The 17161-nt window shown below is 42.4% G+C and overlaps 1 pseudogene across 1 annotated transcript in view; it reads left to right on the top strand.

Moving 5' to 3' along the window:
* LOC147883868 (adenylate kinase 1, chloroplastic-like) overlaps positions 1–15247 on the top strand; it is a 63462-nt pseudogene extending 48215 nt beyond the window's left edge. Inside the window, exons 3-4 of the transcript XR_015543699.1 lie at positions 14382–14763; positions 15001–15247. The product of XR_015543699.1 is annotated as an adenylate kinase 1, chloroplastic-like (transcript). The remainder of the gene's footprint in view (positions 1–14381; positions 14764–15000) is intronic.
* The last annotated feature ends 1914 nt before the right edge of the window (positions 15248–17161 follow it).

Here is a 17161-nt window from a genome sequence, read left to right as displayed (position 1 = left end):
GTGTAGTACCTTGTACTTACCGCTATGCACACTTTTGTAATTCCACATCATCCAATATCTTAGCATTTGAAGGGGGAATATTAATAAGTTGGTCAAGATCCACAACTGGTTTCTCAAAGGGAGGGTTCAAGCATCCTTCTCAGCTGAAGAAAACTAGGCATCCAAATCCATGGGAGGTTTATTCAGATCCAACCCCCTTATAATGCCAATTGACTCCTGAACAATACCAAAATGCTTGAACCTTAATTTCATTGGTTTTTTGGCACCAAATCTAATTACACTTGGATCTGAAGGGAGAGTAACATCCAACACCTTTAGCAATTTATATGATCCATACTATTCCTCTTGAGTGTAACATACCTTCATAAACTCTAGTCTTTCTTGAAAAGTTAGAGGTCTTTTGAGTGGATCCCTAGGTTGCTCTGCTAAGCTAATAGGGTTTAAGGATTTGTCAAGGGGATTTTCACAATATGCCTAAAGAACACAGCATTTGCAGAATGATGCATTTGACAAAGGCATTTGAGGTGTGGACAATGCATTTGACAAAGGCATTTGAGGTGTGGACAATGTTGAAATCCATTTATGAGGAAAAACATTTGGTGCATGCTTGAATTTGAAGATATAGTTGGGAAATTGAATAAGGTGATGCCTTGCTAGAACATCTCAATAAGATGAAAATACTCAAGGAAAAACTAACTGAAAATTGCTTTGATATGGATGATGCAAAGGTTGTGGAAGGGATTCTACAAAGATTACCCCAATCCTATGAGGCCCTCAGGGTGGCATTGATTTCTACTATCAAGTCAAATCAAGCGATAAGCCTATTGATCCAAGAGGAGGATTGAAGAAAAGGATTGAGAAAAGACCATTTTGAAGGCACATTGGTGGCCAAGATGCGCAATATGCAATTTCAAAGGCAAGAAGCCTTAGAGGAATTCATAACATGGTGAAAGTTCAAAGTCCAAGATTGGAAAGAATAAGAACAATCAAAGCCAACAGAGATATAAATCTTGTTGTTGAGCCATCTACAAAGAGAAAAAATAAATTCTATGAATGTGGCAAGTTGGATCACATTGCTAAAGAATGCCATAGCAAGCCAAAGGCCAAGCTTAGTGATAACAATGGCAAGAAATCATGGAGGGCACATGTAGCATAAATTGAATATGTTATTTATGTTTAGAAAGGGGTGATGCCTCAAGAAAAATTTGTTGTGCAAGTACAAGCATCCTGATTGTCACTGATAGGTCATGCAAAAACCTTAGAATATCAAGGACATCAAAATATGCACAGCATTGAGTGCATCAAATAAAATTGATCACGATGTGTGGATGATGGATTCTGGTAATCACAACACACGTGTTACAGATGTGATTGGTCCAAGACACGTGATCTAGTCAAGGGCACTCTAGATGTTAATCTAGGAGACAATCATTCATTCAAAGGAATTGGTGACATCCTAGTTAAGCCTCCAAATGGGAAGGCAAAGTTCATTTGTGATGTCCTTTATGTGTCATGACTTGCCATGAAACTACTGTTAGTAATACAATGTGCTAAATAGAAGATTTGGGCTTTCTTTGGTTATAAGAAGGTGCTCTTGTTCCTCAAAAAGAGATAATTGGATGTGGATAAAAAGGGCATTTTTTGCAGTTTGGCTATCATAAAACCTAGTCAGAGTGTCTGCATGCTTGCACATATAGATTCTCAGTTAGGTCATTGAAGGTATGGGCACCTTAATTTTTAGATCCGTAAGGTTGCTTGTATGCAAGAACATGTTGAAACGACTTCCCTCAGTCAAAGAGGGTGATTTGTGTGAAGGACACCTTTATGCAAAACAACATAGGGAATATTTTGCCAAGGGTCAAGCCAGAGGAGCCAAGAGACCATTAAAGTTTGTGTATACTGATATTGCATGGTGTATGACCAATATGCCACCACTTGGTGGTAGCAATTTTTTTTGTCATATTTATTAATGACTACACTATAAATTATCTGTTTACACCATGAAGAAAAGAATTCCAAATATGAATATCACAATGAAATATAGATGAGAGTGCTCTCAACAGAAGCAGAATGGAAGAGGGAGATGGAAGAGGGAGAGAGAGAGAAACAGAGAGCCACACAAGTTTTTGGTGGGTGCAGAACACCCTAATCTTCTTTTTCATTCATTTATATATGTGTTTGAGTATTGTACATAACCGGGGTAAAGGCACAGTGACATTTAACCCCCACAACCTCCCACTTAAAGGACAATGTGCCTTTAAGGGAGAACAACCAGTGAGCATACTATCCAATGCCCATCAATACATGACAACTCAAGTACCTCCTTGATGAAATGGGACCTGACCTCAATGTGTTTGCTCTTTGCATGAAAGACCGGATTCTGTGCTAGCTGAATAGCACTCATGGAATCACTATGCAATGTCGGTACTATTAGCCGGAAAAGAAATCAAGACCAGAGGCTAGAGGATAGGTATGGTGACACTCAAGGGCCATAGAGGAAAGGAGAACGTGAGGGCGAAACATTATCATGGGCAGGGAAAAGGGATTAGAAGGGGAGGGAATGAAGAGGGAGACTATGGCACAAGGGGAAAGGGAGAGGGGGAAGAGAAGCATGTACATGATGGGAGGAGTAATGTAAAGATGGGGACATCAAGGGAAGAGGACCATGCTTTATTTGAAAGGAAGGGAAGGGGGAAATCAAAGTACTAGCTAGGTGGCTTTACAAGAATGAGCGTGTCTCATCAAGGAATAGCCCCCTCCTTTTATAGCCAAGAGAGAGGGTCTCTCCCAATAAATGCATCCTCCCACATGCATGCTGTGTGTGAAAGAGTCTCCCATGTGGGCTAGGCGGTTACGCACTCTCAATTGTGTGCGATAATGCTTGGCCACATTTTTCCACATATATCAACTCCCATATCCCAAGTCTATGATACTCCCTTGGTCTCTTCCCAATTTTATAATACGTTCAAACATCTAGGAGGACAAGTGGAGGCTTGGCACAAGGAATCTTGCCACCTCATTCTACTTTCCCCATTATTTAACTTGCACTCTTGGACCTTCTATACCTCCCCCACATGGGCCTATCCTATATGGAGGGAATAACCCAATATAATATCCATCTCCACCTATTTTATATTACTTCTCCCATGGACTTTGAGCCATATCTCACTAAATGCAGGCATGGGACTACCTAGGTGGAGGGGTGGCACATGGAGGAGCCATGCCACCTTACATTTTATAATATTACTACCATGGATTATGTACAAGACACATTATGGGTCCTCTTACGTGGAAGGGTGGCACATGGTCATGCCCTACCCTACCACCTCAACCCTGGGCCCTATGCACTCCATATTTTATTATACTGTTACCACACATGCAAGCACACACTCATATTTATGCCTTTTTACTTTGGTCAAATTTATCCATAATAGTTCCCCCCCCCCAAGCAGGGAATGCACAGCATATCCATGCCTGGGACCATCACGCACAAAGAAGGGCTTGAGATAATGCTTGTTGATCACCTTCTTGCCATATGGTTCATGTAGCTCCAGAACTTGTACAGACCCATTTCTACGTTCCTTGATGACTTTGTATGGACCGGTCCACAGTGGCAGGAACTTCTTATCCATTTGGTGGTCCAATACGTTATTAAAGCATAGCACAACATCCCCCTCAGCAAAGTGTCTTTTCCATCCCTTACGAATCTTAGCATCCAAGTGGGCCTTTTGTCGATTCTTTTGGATCTCTATTTGGTGTAGTGCAAGGCATCAGGTTTCATCTAACTTCTCAATTTGTACCAATCTGGCCTCTACATGTTCATCTTCTGTCATCCTCTGTTTTATGCCAATCTCAAGGCCGGAATCTCTATCTCTAGTGGTAAAACTGCCTTAGTACCATACACCAACTCAAAAGGAGTGTGACCTGTATACGTTTTATGAGTGATGTTATAAGCCCACACGGCTTTATTGACCTTCTGATTCCACTGGCTCCTATTCCTTGTGGCCATTTTTCCCATGGTTTTACAAAGTAGGCCATTGGTCCACTCCGTTTGACCCATGGATGCTGGATAATAGATGCTAGACGTGCGATGATTAATACCCATGTGATCCATGAGCAATTCCAGTGCTTCATTTAAGAATGGACTCCCATGGTAAGATACTATTTCCATGGGTGTCCCAAACCTTGTGCAGATACGTTCAAATATGAAATTTGAAATTGCCTTACCATTTGCAACGGGGAGGGCGATAGCTTCAGCCCACTTAGTGACACACTGAGTAGCTACCAAAAGATACTTCTTTTTGCAGGCAGTCATGGGCAAGGGCCCGACATTTCTATTCCCCACTTCTGAAACGGATGGATGGACATCACTGGGTGATGTTGCCCAGGACGCAAATCCTTCCTACCAAAGAATTGGCATGGTTCACAGGTTTTGCAATACAAAGTGACATCCTTGAACAAGGTCGGCCAATAGTATCTAGCATGTAAAATATTCTTAGCTGTGTTGTCACTGGCATAGTGGCCTCCACAAAATCCATCATGATAATGCTTCAATACCTTAGGCACTTCATCTGCATCAATGGCCTGTCTTAGTACCCCATCCATGCCTTGATAGTACAAGACCCCATCAAAGAGAGTGTAGCGCCTACTATCTCTTTGGATCTTCTTTCTCTCATAGCTAGTACTTTTCGGAGGAAAGGAGAACGCAGTCAGAAACCTATAGATACCACCATACCATGGATCCCCAACTTCTATGGTGGCTACAAGGGTTACATCAAAGCACTCCTCTAAATCAATCAAAGTATTTTTCAAGTTGGAACAACCCCCTTTTACAATTTTGAAAGAAAAATCATGTTCTTGTAGAACTGCCAGCCATTTGGCCAACCGGCCCATGGGATTTGGTGATTGAAGAACTTGATTTATAAGACCATTGCTAGAGATTATAATGAAGGACTTTCTAGCCACATAATGCTTAAATTTCTCAATGCAGAATAGCAAAGACAAGGCATGCTTGTCAGCCTCAAAGTAGCGCCGTTCAGTTTTGAGCAATTGTCGAGAAGCAAATCGAACAAGATACATGAACCGATTCTCCCCTTGCTAGAGAAGAATACCCGCCAGAGTGTGCTCACCAAACCCAGGATTGATATAGAAAGTATTTGACCAATCAGGATTGCGTAGAATGGGTTTTGAAGCCAGAGCATTCTTGATTTGTGCAAACCCATGATCACAATCCTCATCCCAAGAGAAATCAACCCCATCTTTTAATAGCATAGTCATGGGTCATGTTAAAGCAGCATATTAATCAATGAAGCGGCGATAGTATCCTGCTAGATTGACAAATGAGCGTACTTGACATTTGGTTGTTGGCGGGGAGAGCTTGCGGATAGCTTCTACCTTCTCACAGTCTTGATGCCCTCAGATGAGACAATATGTCCCAGTAACCTCCCTTGAGTGGCTCCAATGGTGCATTTCTCAGGGTTGAGACTGCCATTCGCATCATTGATCCTTTGGAAGGCCAACCTAACCTTCATGACGTGCTCCTTACGTGACGAGAATATATAGAAATCATCTAAAAACACCTCCAAGAAATCCCCCAAATAAGGAGCAAACAGCATTTGCAGAAATCTTTGAAAGGTAGCAGGAGCATTGGTGAGGCCAAATGGCATTACTTTGAATGCAAATGTCCCCTAGGGTGTGGCAAATGTGGTTTTAAGCACATCTTCTTCGGCAATTCTGATTTGATAAAACCTGGAGTAACCATCACAGAAAGTATACATCTCATGATCACTTCCCTTCTCAAGAATGAGGTCTTGAAAGGGAAGAGGATGATGGTCCCTCTTGGTGGCTGCATTCAGTTTCTTATAGTCGATGCAGACCTGCCACTTGTTGTTTTTCTTTGGGATGAGTACCACTGGTGAAACCCATTCATTATTGTGAACCGGAACAATAAACCCAACTTCCACAAGCTTTTGCAACTCTAAGTGCAAAGCATTGGTCTATAGGGGCCCTAATCTCTGAAACTTCTGAGCCACTAGCTTAGCATCAGGCTTTAGCTCTATCTTGTGTTCTATGGTAGTCACATGGTGAAGGTGGTGGTAGCTAGTTGCAAAGAGGTCAAGGAAACCTTTGAATATTTCTAGAAACTCATCTTTCTCACTTGGAGTGAGGTCTGGGGAAAGCATAGATTCAAGCTATTGAGGACTAGCTATTACCTTTTCTGCAGGTGGTGGGGTTGGAGACACCCCCATCATGTAAACTTCCTCATCTGAGAACTCCTCCCCCCCGTCTGATCCTTCCATTGATTCAGACACCGAGGATGAGAGAGTATCACTGTCTTGCTCCTCTTCTTCTTCAAGTTTTGTGGCACTTGGTTGCACCGGGATCTTCTCCTTAGAAGCACCAAAAGACATGTGTCATGTCTTCCAATAGCTAACTGCATCACTCTTTCTCAACCATGGTCTCCCAAGTATGGCTGGGTAACTCCTGCTTGTATCTTCGATGTCCACTACATAGAAATTGAGGGTGGTGGTCAACCCATTGACAATGATGGGCAAATCCTCAATGACTCCTAGGGTGGCGAATCATCGACCATCTACTACCTTGATTCGAGTGGAGGAATGCCTTGTGCATTTCAAATTCAATTTCTTCATGATTCAGGGCACCATGATATTACATGCAGCTCCCCCATCAACACACACACTTTTGATATGAAAATTATCTATGATGACATCTACTGTATGTGGGTGCTCATCAATTTCTTCAGAGATATAAGAGACCTCTCGTACCTTTCCCTTTTTCTTGCTCCTCATTGAGACCCCTTGCTACAGCTCATGTCTCACCTTAGGGCTTAATGCTATTAGTTGAGGGAGTGTGATGCTCAAAGAATGATGAGCAAGGTCCTGAATGTGACCGAATAGTCTTCTTGGCCCTGAGCCGATGGGAAAATCCGAGGGTGACCACTTACTCATGCAAGATCTTTTATTCATGGGTCTGCCATCTCAACACTTGAGGGCTCTGAGAAAGACACCTTCTTCCTGGGGCAGCTTGGTCCACGGTTTGGAGAGGGGTCTGAGGTGGTATAACTTCTTTTCCCGAGGTCAAGGATCTCTCCATCAGAATCCTCAGTGCTAGATTCACTTAGAAGATTCACCCTTGGAATATTGGGACATTCCGTGCGATAATGACCCTTCTGGTGGCACTCGTAGCATACAACATTAACACGGTCTCTTGGAGGGCGGTTGGCTTGATTTCTGATGCCCACCATCTCAAGCCGAAGATCATTCAGGGCCTTGGCTAGGTCATTGACTCCGGGTTCCTTAGCAGGAGGGGCCAGGGGAGTAGGAACGAGGGGGGCTCGTGGGCGAGGCTAGGAAAATATTCTAGGTGGAGGTTGAGGATACACTCCTTGTTGAGGGTAAGCATCTAAGGGAGGACCATACATTTGAGGTGGAGGCGGTGGATACATCCCTGATGAGGGGTGGGGGTATGCCCCTGAGTTAGACCCCCCAGGTTGTTGTTGCGAGAATTGAGGGCATTATGGAGGAACAATCGTCTTCTTTGAAGCGGGGCCAGCAGGACTGAACTTTATCAAACTTTTGAGCAATCTCATGTGCTAGCACCATAGTTTTTGGATTCTCCCATTTAAGCTTGAGGTGGAATTTGTCACTTGCTCTTGCTATAAGGTAGCCCAACACATGCCGAGTCATTCCAGCTCGAAATCCGGCACTGTCCTCCTACGTGGTAATTAAACGGTCCAGGAGCATGGCTGCTTGATCCACATATCGACACGCCGTCTCACCTTCTGGTTGCTTCAAGTTTGCCACCTATAGGTACACATTCTCTGGCTCCTCTTCTTTGCTGAAATACTCAATCATCGCTACTGTCAACCTTGGCCAGCTTTGGCGAACGTCTTTGGCCTACTTCTCATACCACACTTGAGCCAAACCCTCTAGACATGTGGGAAGAACCAACATCCATCTGTCTTCAGTAAGAAAGTTGAGAGAAACACAACGGCGCTTGAAGGCCACAAGATACTCGTTTGGATTTTCTTCAACCCATCCACAAAACATGAGAATGTCAGCCGAAAGAGGTAGCTTGAACTGAAAATCAGGTGAAGATACATCCACAAAGCACACATAGGCAGGGTAGGGTGTGACTGGTGTATTGTGAAATACCACACGGGAAGAATTTTCAGCATAGAATAGCTCATAGACAATCTTAAAAGGACCAACCCTCATGATATCGCATCCATCTTTACAAGCGAGGGTTAGAGACATGGCGCTACATGAGGTTGTTCATCAAGGCAAACAAGAATGCCATGACAAATGTCAACAGTTGGAGAGCTTGTACATCACCTTCAGCTTCTTCTAGTTCTTGTAATCGCCATGCTATTTCTTCAAGGGGTGTGCGGTCTGGCATCCTTCTTTTGAGCAATGTCCTTGAGAACCTTTCTGATGATCTTCTGAAGTCAGTAAACTCATATCAAATATACCCAACACTTAGCTTCATGATGACCACAACCTTTGCATTCCTTACAAATGATCACCCTCCTTCGTGGCTTGCAGCTTTGTTGGGGTGGTGCTTCCACTCGCATCATGCGTGATTGAAGTACAAGCTTCACGTGCCAAGAAATCAGCAACTAGATTTTGAGCTCGAGGGATATGCTGGATTTTTATCTCTTCAAATTGGTTGCAAAGTTCCAATGCTTGTTGATGTCGTGGAACCAAGCCTTTGCTCCGCACCTTCCACCTTCCACTAACTTGTTCACACACTAGTTGGGAATCTCCTTGCACCTCAAGTTGCTTGATTGATGTCCTTGTGCCTTTTGTAGCCCAAAAATGAGTGCTGAGTACTTAGCTTGGTTGCTATAACAATACTTCTCACCACCCGGTGAAGTGAGCTTCACACCCATGCCAACAGCCTTGGTCGAAGGTTTGTAAGCTCCATCAAATTGAAGGATCCAAGATGTCATCACACCAAGACTAAAATTTGGACATCCCAAGTTTCTCGGTAGTTCAAGATAGGTAGAAGGAGAGGGTGGGGAGAATTCAATACTTGAGCCAAACGTTCAGCACCAAATAAACTTGCAATCCTTTGTTGATAGTTTATCTTTAGACCAAAAAGATTTACAACTTGAAGCTCAAAATGAGGCACAAAGGGTTGATTAGGTACAAAGGGATTCCTTGGTCGAAACATTACCAACCATAGCGGAGCCCTAGAAACCTTTGTAGTGAGATTGAGAATAAACCATTCAAGACGAGCTTATCCACAGGAATTAACAAGCAGATGTGCCAAATCTCCCCCCAAGCTTGGGGAGCATCCCACCCTTCGAAGAAGGACACCCTTTTAATTACCTCCGAAGCAGCAAGTAGCTCGATCACCGCACAATGAGTAGAATTAAAATCAAAGTTCTCCCAGCGTATCACTAGTGGGGGGGAAAGGCACTACCCTAATTTTCAAAATTTTGGGTTCTTCCTTGCATTCTTTCTTCTTTGTTCTAGCTATCACCTTCTTCACGCCTTCTCTGTTTTTTAGCCTTAAAGCTCTTACATCGTTTCAATGATCTCCTTCTTGTAGATTCATCCTTCTCCCTCCTTCTATGGATCCTTCTTTCGCTTTGTGACCTACCTCCTTGCTATAGCTTCAAGCACCTCCTCTCCATGCTTGGTCTCCTCACTTGAATACTTCATAACTCTCCTTATCCTTTACAACTCGTGCTCTCCTTCCTCTGTTTGACAACTTTAGCTCGTCCACACAACTGGCTCTTGAGAACCATTTCATGATCATGGCTTCCTTCTACCCTCGAAGCTCTTGCGATGCTCTTTTACACATCTCTACCTCAGTTTGCATCCTAACCCAAGTTTTTCAACCCGCATGCTCTTAGGGTAGAGCTCAACTACCACAAAGGGTGTTTTTCACCTTTCCTTTTTGGTGTTGTAGTTGTGTACATAGCTTCTTGAAGTTCCATAGCTTCTTTCTTGACACAAATCCTTTGTTGGAGTTGTTCAGTGCACACAGTTGAAGGTTTCAAACATAGCTTGTATATTGTTGGCACTGCATATCTCTTCTTGAAATATGTTTTCATTTGGCCATGCATTCTTCAATGGAGCTCCTTGTTGGAAGGAGCTCTCATGAAGCTTCTTCCATGCTCGCAAGCTCACCACCACTAGAGCTTCTATGCTTTCTCTTGCTAGCTACTACTCAGAGATCATTTTGCCCAGTTGCCTTTTGTTTGTTTTGGTCATGCATTTGGCTCTAAATATCTCTCTTGTTTCTTGGGTGTTTGCCTTTTGCTTATTTATGTGGATGTTTGAGCTTCTTTTGATTGTTTGCTCATTGTTGAAGCTCTCTTGCTTCATGTTACTTGAGTCCCCTAGCTTAGCTAGCTCTTCTTTTAGAGCTTGTAGCTATCATGGTTCTCCTATGTAGCTCCTTTTTTAGCTTCATTCAAAGACTTGGAGTTGCTATCATCTGATCTCTAAAAAATATTTTTGAGTCACTTGTTTCTACGTAACTTCTTTCCTTTGTTGAGTTCCTTTTCTATGAAGTTTTCTCTAACCACCTTTTAAGGGGCTTCACAGGAGAAATGCCATTTTAAACTCAAAATAACTAGCAACTTTATAGGCTTCTATTTAAGCTCCTATAAGCACCACCCTTAATAGATTTGCAAATTACAACCCTTTCAAAACACAAGAAACCTTTGCATGCAACCTAGGAAAAAATAGAAATATGGAGGAACCTTCACCTAAGAGACACATTCTCACTCAACAAACCTCTACAGACACACTCAACAAGACTCTAATAGCAACCCTGACACAAATTTCAAATATGAGCCAATGGGGAAGAAGTAAACACATTCCATGACACTCAACCGGTCCCAACACAGTGTGGCTTCACAAATTTTGAAAATTTGATGCACCTTGGTGCATAGTCAAAATTTCTGACACACAGTCAAAACCTCACTTACTCTAGCTAGGACCTAGCTACTTTAATGCCATTTTAAAGAGCACACAACTCTAAATGAGAACACATAGTCCAACACTTTGAGCACATAGCAAAGAGAGTATGAGAGAGATCACTTATACACCTTGGCTGTACAAAATTTCACTCTCACATAACTAAAAAGATGAAGATGAAACAATAAATACAGAACCCTGGTGGGGTGCCCTAATTCTATAAGGATTATTCACACATGAAATTAGGATCCCTCTAGATAACTCTATGTTCCTAACCATGTACCCATCTATACATCATATGAACATATATCCAACCATATATGCATAGGTGAGACTAGCCCAACGACCTATATACTTCAACATACCATTGCCCCATTCCTGTTGCTTTTTTGTAAATATGACTAACAAACAGTTGACACATCAGGTTGGGGGATGGACAAGACTCAACATCTAAGAAAAATGTTGAGAAATGTTGCTTTATGCACGTAGTGCCACCAATAAATTTATGCCCACAATATTTGCATTGTACTTGAGAGATGGATTGTGACATTTTTTGTATCTCAGTTTCATATGACCAAATCTTGCCATGCACCATAATTTTAACTTTGCTACAAAATCATATAAGTGAAAATCCTTTGCAACCTCACCATGTTAAGTAAGAGCTTGGGTAAAAAATAATTCTTTTAGAAAAATAGAGGAAAATAATAATTGAATTGTAGAAATTAGGATTTGGTCACATGTGACCAAATCTTGTCATGCACCATGCTTTTAACTTTGCTACACAACCTCACCAATGTTAAGTGAGAACTTCTATAAAAACTAATTCTTTTAAAAGCATAGATGCAAGCAATATTTTCTTAAAAAACATTCATTCACTTACACAATTGAAGTGTGACCTCCTTTTTTTTTTTAAAAAGCAATTGAATTGTGACAATGAACATCTAAAAAATGCAATAAAAATAATCATTCATTCACTTACACAATTGAAGTGTAACAATGAAGATATAAAAAATGCAATAAAAATAATCCTTCACATGATTATCTACATTCATTCACATGCATAATCTTCAAAAGATGCCTCATCTTGTGGAGGCACATCAACTGAAAGTAGATTGGCATTTTCTGTCTTTGCTTTGGCTCTGCAAAACTCTCATGATGGTTGTTTTTGCCACAGTGTTTGCATGGATTGATTTTGAAGCAGTCCTTTGAAAGGTGATTTGTTTTTCCACAATGATTGCAAGGTGTAAACTTGCCCTTCTGGATTTTTACAGCATAAACTATGTCATTGCCTTTCCTGAGCTCCATGTGTCTTTCTTCTTCTTGGAGAGCAGAGATAATACCTTCAAGATTAGGATTAGGAAGATTTTTCAAAGTGGTAACAATATGATCATAATCTTCAGGCATACTCTTAAGTAACACTGCCATAGCCTCATCTGTAGTGATGGGAGAGTTAATAGAAGCAAGTTGAGTCATAAGACTCCGCATGTAATTGACATGTGCTGCCAAAGGAGTGCCACTAACCATCTTCAATTCAAAGAAAGAGATTTTAAGTGATAATTTAGAGATGTGAGAGCTAGCACCAAAAATCATGTCAAGCTTCTGCCAAGCTTCTAAAGGAGACTCTAAGTCAGAGATATGATGAATATAATCATCTCCTAAAGCAAGAGCAATGATACCATATGCTTTCTCCTCTCTAGCGGGATCCCTTGCAGGGAGTGTCGGAGCTGAGGACTCTCCAGCATTGGAGGCTGTAGAAGAAGAGGTTGAAGTCGGTTTGACAAGTCCCCAGAGGTTTTCCCTCATCAATGCAAATTTTACCTTCATCTGCCATGTGTGGAAGCCCTTTCCATTGAACTTATCTATATTCAATATGGTAGCCATGAGAGGGTCTAACCTAGATATTGGGCAGTGTCTTCTCTCTTACAAGGCTAGAAAAACAACTGAAAGGCTTTCAAATATAAGCACTTAATGTAGCAAAGACTAATGACCAAAATTCAATCAATGATGCTTTTTCTTACATGCTTCATAGAGGTGGCTAAAATGAAAGCTTTCCAATCAAAACCAGGTATAGTAACTCAAAGCAAAACTAAAGCCACAGTTGTACTGATGTTATTGAAATCTTCAAAAACTCAGAAATGCTAGAGTAGCATATTATGTAGCATCATCTTCAAAAAACAAACTGTCAAAATCAAAAGACTGAACTTGGAGGGCTTGTGTCTCACTCTTCAGAGCAAAGGAAAAGGGGGTTTATGAGGCAAAAGAGAGCTTATATACCACAGAAGGTCCACTGAGGAGAAAGGGTGCAAAAACACGTCAGGGCGCCATAGCTTGTCTCTCCATTTTCGACTGGTTTTTCTCTGTTTTCAGCTTGAATATGCAGCCATTGCTGCTCAGATTTCAGCACAGGATAGCTCTAGGTATGGACAAGCTCCCTTTGAAAGGAATTAGAGAAGCATGGAGCATGCTGAGAGAAAACGCAGGAAGAAAGGTCGACGAACTGCGTGAAATGGCGACGAAACGAGCCCGTGATTCTTCAATTCCTTTCAGCCAGGGGTTCGTCCCTTCGAGGTGGATCTCGAGCAAGATAGAATAGATGCATCTTGCAAGAGGTGTGAGAACACAATGAAATCTCTATATAGATTGTGAGAGAGAAGACTCTCTTATATAGAAAGGAGGAGAAGGTAATACCTTCCCTACATCAGTGGGAATCAATCCCTACATCAGTGGGATTCCCTTTGTCTTACATCATCACTTAGGTCACACACTAGACACATCATAGCACTTGATGTGCCTTTACAACACACACAAACACACATGTGACTCCCCTAGATGCACACATGCACCATAGAGCAAGCCCTTGATCATACTTACCTCCCTCTCCTGTTGCCCTCAGTGGATCTTCCTCGGTTGCCCTGGCGTCGGTAAAGGCACCTATGCCAGCCGCCTCGCCAAATTTTTGGGCATCGCTCACATCGCCATGGGAAACCTCGTCCGCGACGAGCTCTCTCAACCCTCCTCTTCCGGCAACAAGGCAAACCCTTGCCGCACGCTCTCATTTCCCCTGCCGTAATGCTGCGCATTTCCGCTTTGAAAAATCACAGCTTTGGGCGGCTGTAGCAGGCATTTAGATGCCTAGGTCTCCGCGGCCTTTTTTTCTTTGGATTTTGAGCGGTTTTATACTTCTCTGCAGCTGAAAGAGCTCATGAATGAGGGCAAACTCCTACCGGACGATGTGATTATAGATCTGCTATCGAAACGGTTAGAGAGAGGGTCTGCATCCGGTGAGTCGGGCTTCATTTTGGACGGCTTTTCTCGCACGCGGAGCCAGGCTGTAAGTATTGTTGGCAGCATCGGACATTTTCATTGTAAGCCGTCTGCAGGGTTTTCTGTTGCTTCCACGAACGCTTACAAAATTTTCTAATGCAGGTGTCATGCTATTCACGCAAATTTTTCCCAAATTTCAAATGTGAACCTTGTATTGAATTCGAGTCGTGAAGCTATAACACTGGACATATTTGAAGAAAGCTGTGTGTCGTTAGCGAACCCCTACAATCTTACGCTTGTTGCCGCCATCGTCATGAAAGAGGAGCCAGGTTATTTTCAGTTTTCCGCTACTATTTCTTCGATACATTGGTCTTCTTGTTATCTGGCATGGAATTTTGGACGTAAATCGTCACCAATTGATGCAATTTCTGATCACTGCAAACGTGCGCACATTTGCTTGCATTGCTAGATACAGTGTACCACCTCATGAAGTCTAGAATTGGGTCCGCGATGTTGGAAATGGAAGCTGGACAGGGGATCAATGGTTGGTTGTTCAAAATTAGGCATTAGGTCACTCAAAGCAGCTCTATTATTAGTTCCGTTCACCAAGGGACGAATCGACTACACCGATAGTTTTACTTTCGCAATAAAGACAACGTTATACGTAAAGGTCAATCCTTATGAGTCAAAGCAATCAAGGCCTTGTAGTACAGTCCCAAGTGTGAGTAGATAGGGTAGCTTTGCATCGATTTTTCTCATTATACCGAGGTGTTCATTCTAGGAGGGTGGCAGATACAACAGAGGAGGCAGGTGTATTCCAGCTTTCTCTCACGATAGCCGTATAGACAGAGCAGCACCTCAGTTTCCAGGAGTGCATTTGCGTATTCTGGAGTTTTCAGTCATTCAGTTTTGGTTGCCTGGTCTCAGTGGCTTCATCATCACCCCAACAGTCCATGGACTATCACAACAGTTCTATGTGGGTGGTTCTTCTGCAATAGGGAGGGTGCATGCCAGCATTTGGTAGCCAGTGTTATGAGTGTCTCAGTATCCGTCGTTCAGTTGCAGCAGTTGCAGAGGACATGTAGTTTTTACTTCATGAGGCCTATGAGATTGCCATACCACCCACAACAGCATTCATATATCAATAGCTCATAGTGGTATCATGGTGGGATTATTGGACACATCAATTTGGCTTCTAGTCTTCACAACACTACCTGTCCGCAGTTTTACCGCAGAGCAGGGCATTTTTTTCAGGCATCTACAGCAGTACAGTCATACTTTCAGTGCCAAACTATTATTCCCCATTTCTTTGGGAGGACAATCAAGTTTCTCATAGCAGTTAGTGGTCATCATGATCACTTTAGCTTGCAGATTCAGCTTCTACCGCCATCCAGAAGTTAAGCAGGAGCGAATGTCACAGGCACCCTTGCACTAGAGTGCATTGTGACACACATTCAGTCCCAAGATGTTTTGTTGAATGCCGTTGCTCCATTGTGGGCCCATTCCGAGCCCCAAAGGTCACCGGCCATGTCAAAGCCACCTAGCAACAAGAATGCTACGTGCATCAGGGCAAGGCACATGCGGCGGTGACACTTGGCTTCACAGTCATCATTTCGTGGCATCAATTAGCAACAGATTTACATGGTTTTGGGCAATACTTCAAGGCATAAAAGTGTGCATCATGGACAAGACCATCTGAGTCGCCTAGGGTCGGCTAAGAGGGCTGATCAGATAGGGTCAAAAGACCCGTCCAACAGGTCGGGCAACCAACTGGTTTGGTCAGTCAAACCGCCTGGCCAGTTGGAAGGGGATGGGCAGAGGAGGAGGTTGTGGCAGCATTTGAGGATGTGAGATTTGAGGTCCTTGTCCTCCATAGCTGCTCCTCCACCATTTGTTTTATTTAAGGGGCTGTTTGCCCCTCAGTCTCCCATTCAGTTTTGGCCATTCTTACTTGCAGTTCCAGTTTCCGAGTTTCCAGCTCAGTTTTGTATGCCGATTGGCACCCATGTACAGACAGTAGTTATGGCATTTTCGTGAGTATTTATACATCATGAATAAAGTAGTGTTTAGTAGTTAGGAAGATCTCTGGTGTCATTATGCTTGAGTTCTCCATTTGCATTTATCTATTCAGTACACTTTTGCACAGTAAGTCCCCGCATGTTACAGTAATGTTTGGACTTTTTCACATTTTACACCATGCCCAAAGCTCCCCTTTCTAAGGTACTATGTGAACTTTGTACACATAGGAAGGCCACGTTCATTCCCAAACTATAAGTGGAAAATTGCAGGATTGACCTCCAATACTTGCTTCAAATGATGAACGTTTGGCATGCATGGCCTGGAATACATGCTCCCTAATACATAATCAAGGCCCAAGTGGATACAGATCACATGCATGTAAAGATACATCCACTTCATTCACTTTAACAAAGACTAACGTACTACCACATGTCCAAAGGTATTTCCATGTTAGTCATGCATATGTGGACTTCATGTTATGAAATCTTTTAATACCTTATCCGTGAGCCCAAATAGGGACAAGTCACAAGTATGAAGCAGTGTCTACTATGAACTCGCTGGGAGATGTCTATAGACATATGTCCATATTAATGTTTCTTATGGGGTGTCCATAAAGAGATTGTATTTATATCTAACAAGATTAAAGCAGCATGACAGTGAAAAGGGAACCATTTTGGGCTGCATCCTACTCTTTTTGGCTTTCATATTTTCCCATAATGTTGTACAGCTCTCTGTGTCTCCCTTGAAAAGTTATCGTATGCTTCGACAGGCTTGTAAGATTATATACTCAAAACATAGGATGTGATAAAACCTTGTACATTCAAATTTTCAGCTTTTGTAGAAACCTGCCACAGTATAAATGGTCTAGAGTGCTGACCATCATTATGTATGGTAAGTGTAGGATCCTTGGTGATTCTTAATTG

This window comes from Dipteris shenzhenensis, chromosome 27 (genome assembly GCF_047967505.1).
Source record: "Dipteris shenzhenensis isolate YYH24624 ecotype China chromosome 27, Dip_SZ_1.0, whole genome shotgun sequence".
NCBI classification, from domain to species: domain Eukaryota; kingdom Viridiplantae; phylum Streptophyta; class Polypodiopsida; order Gleicheniales; family Dipteridaceae; genus Dipteris; species Dipteris shenzhenensis.
Note: the sequence above shows the minus strand (reverse complement) of the source record. Positions and strands in the feature narration are given on the sequence as shown.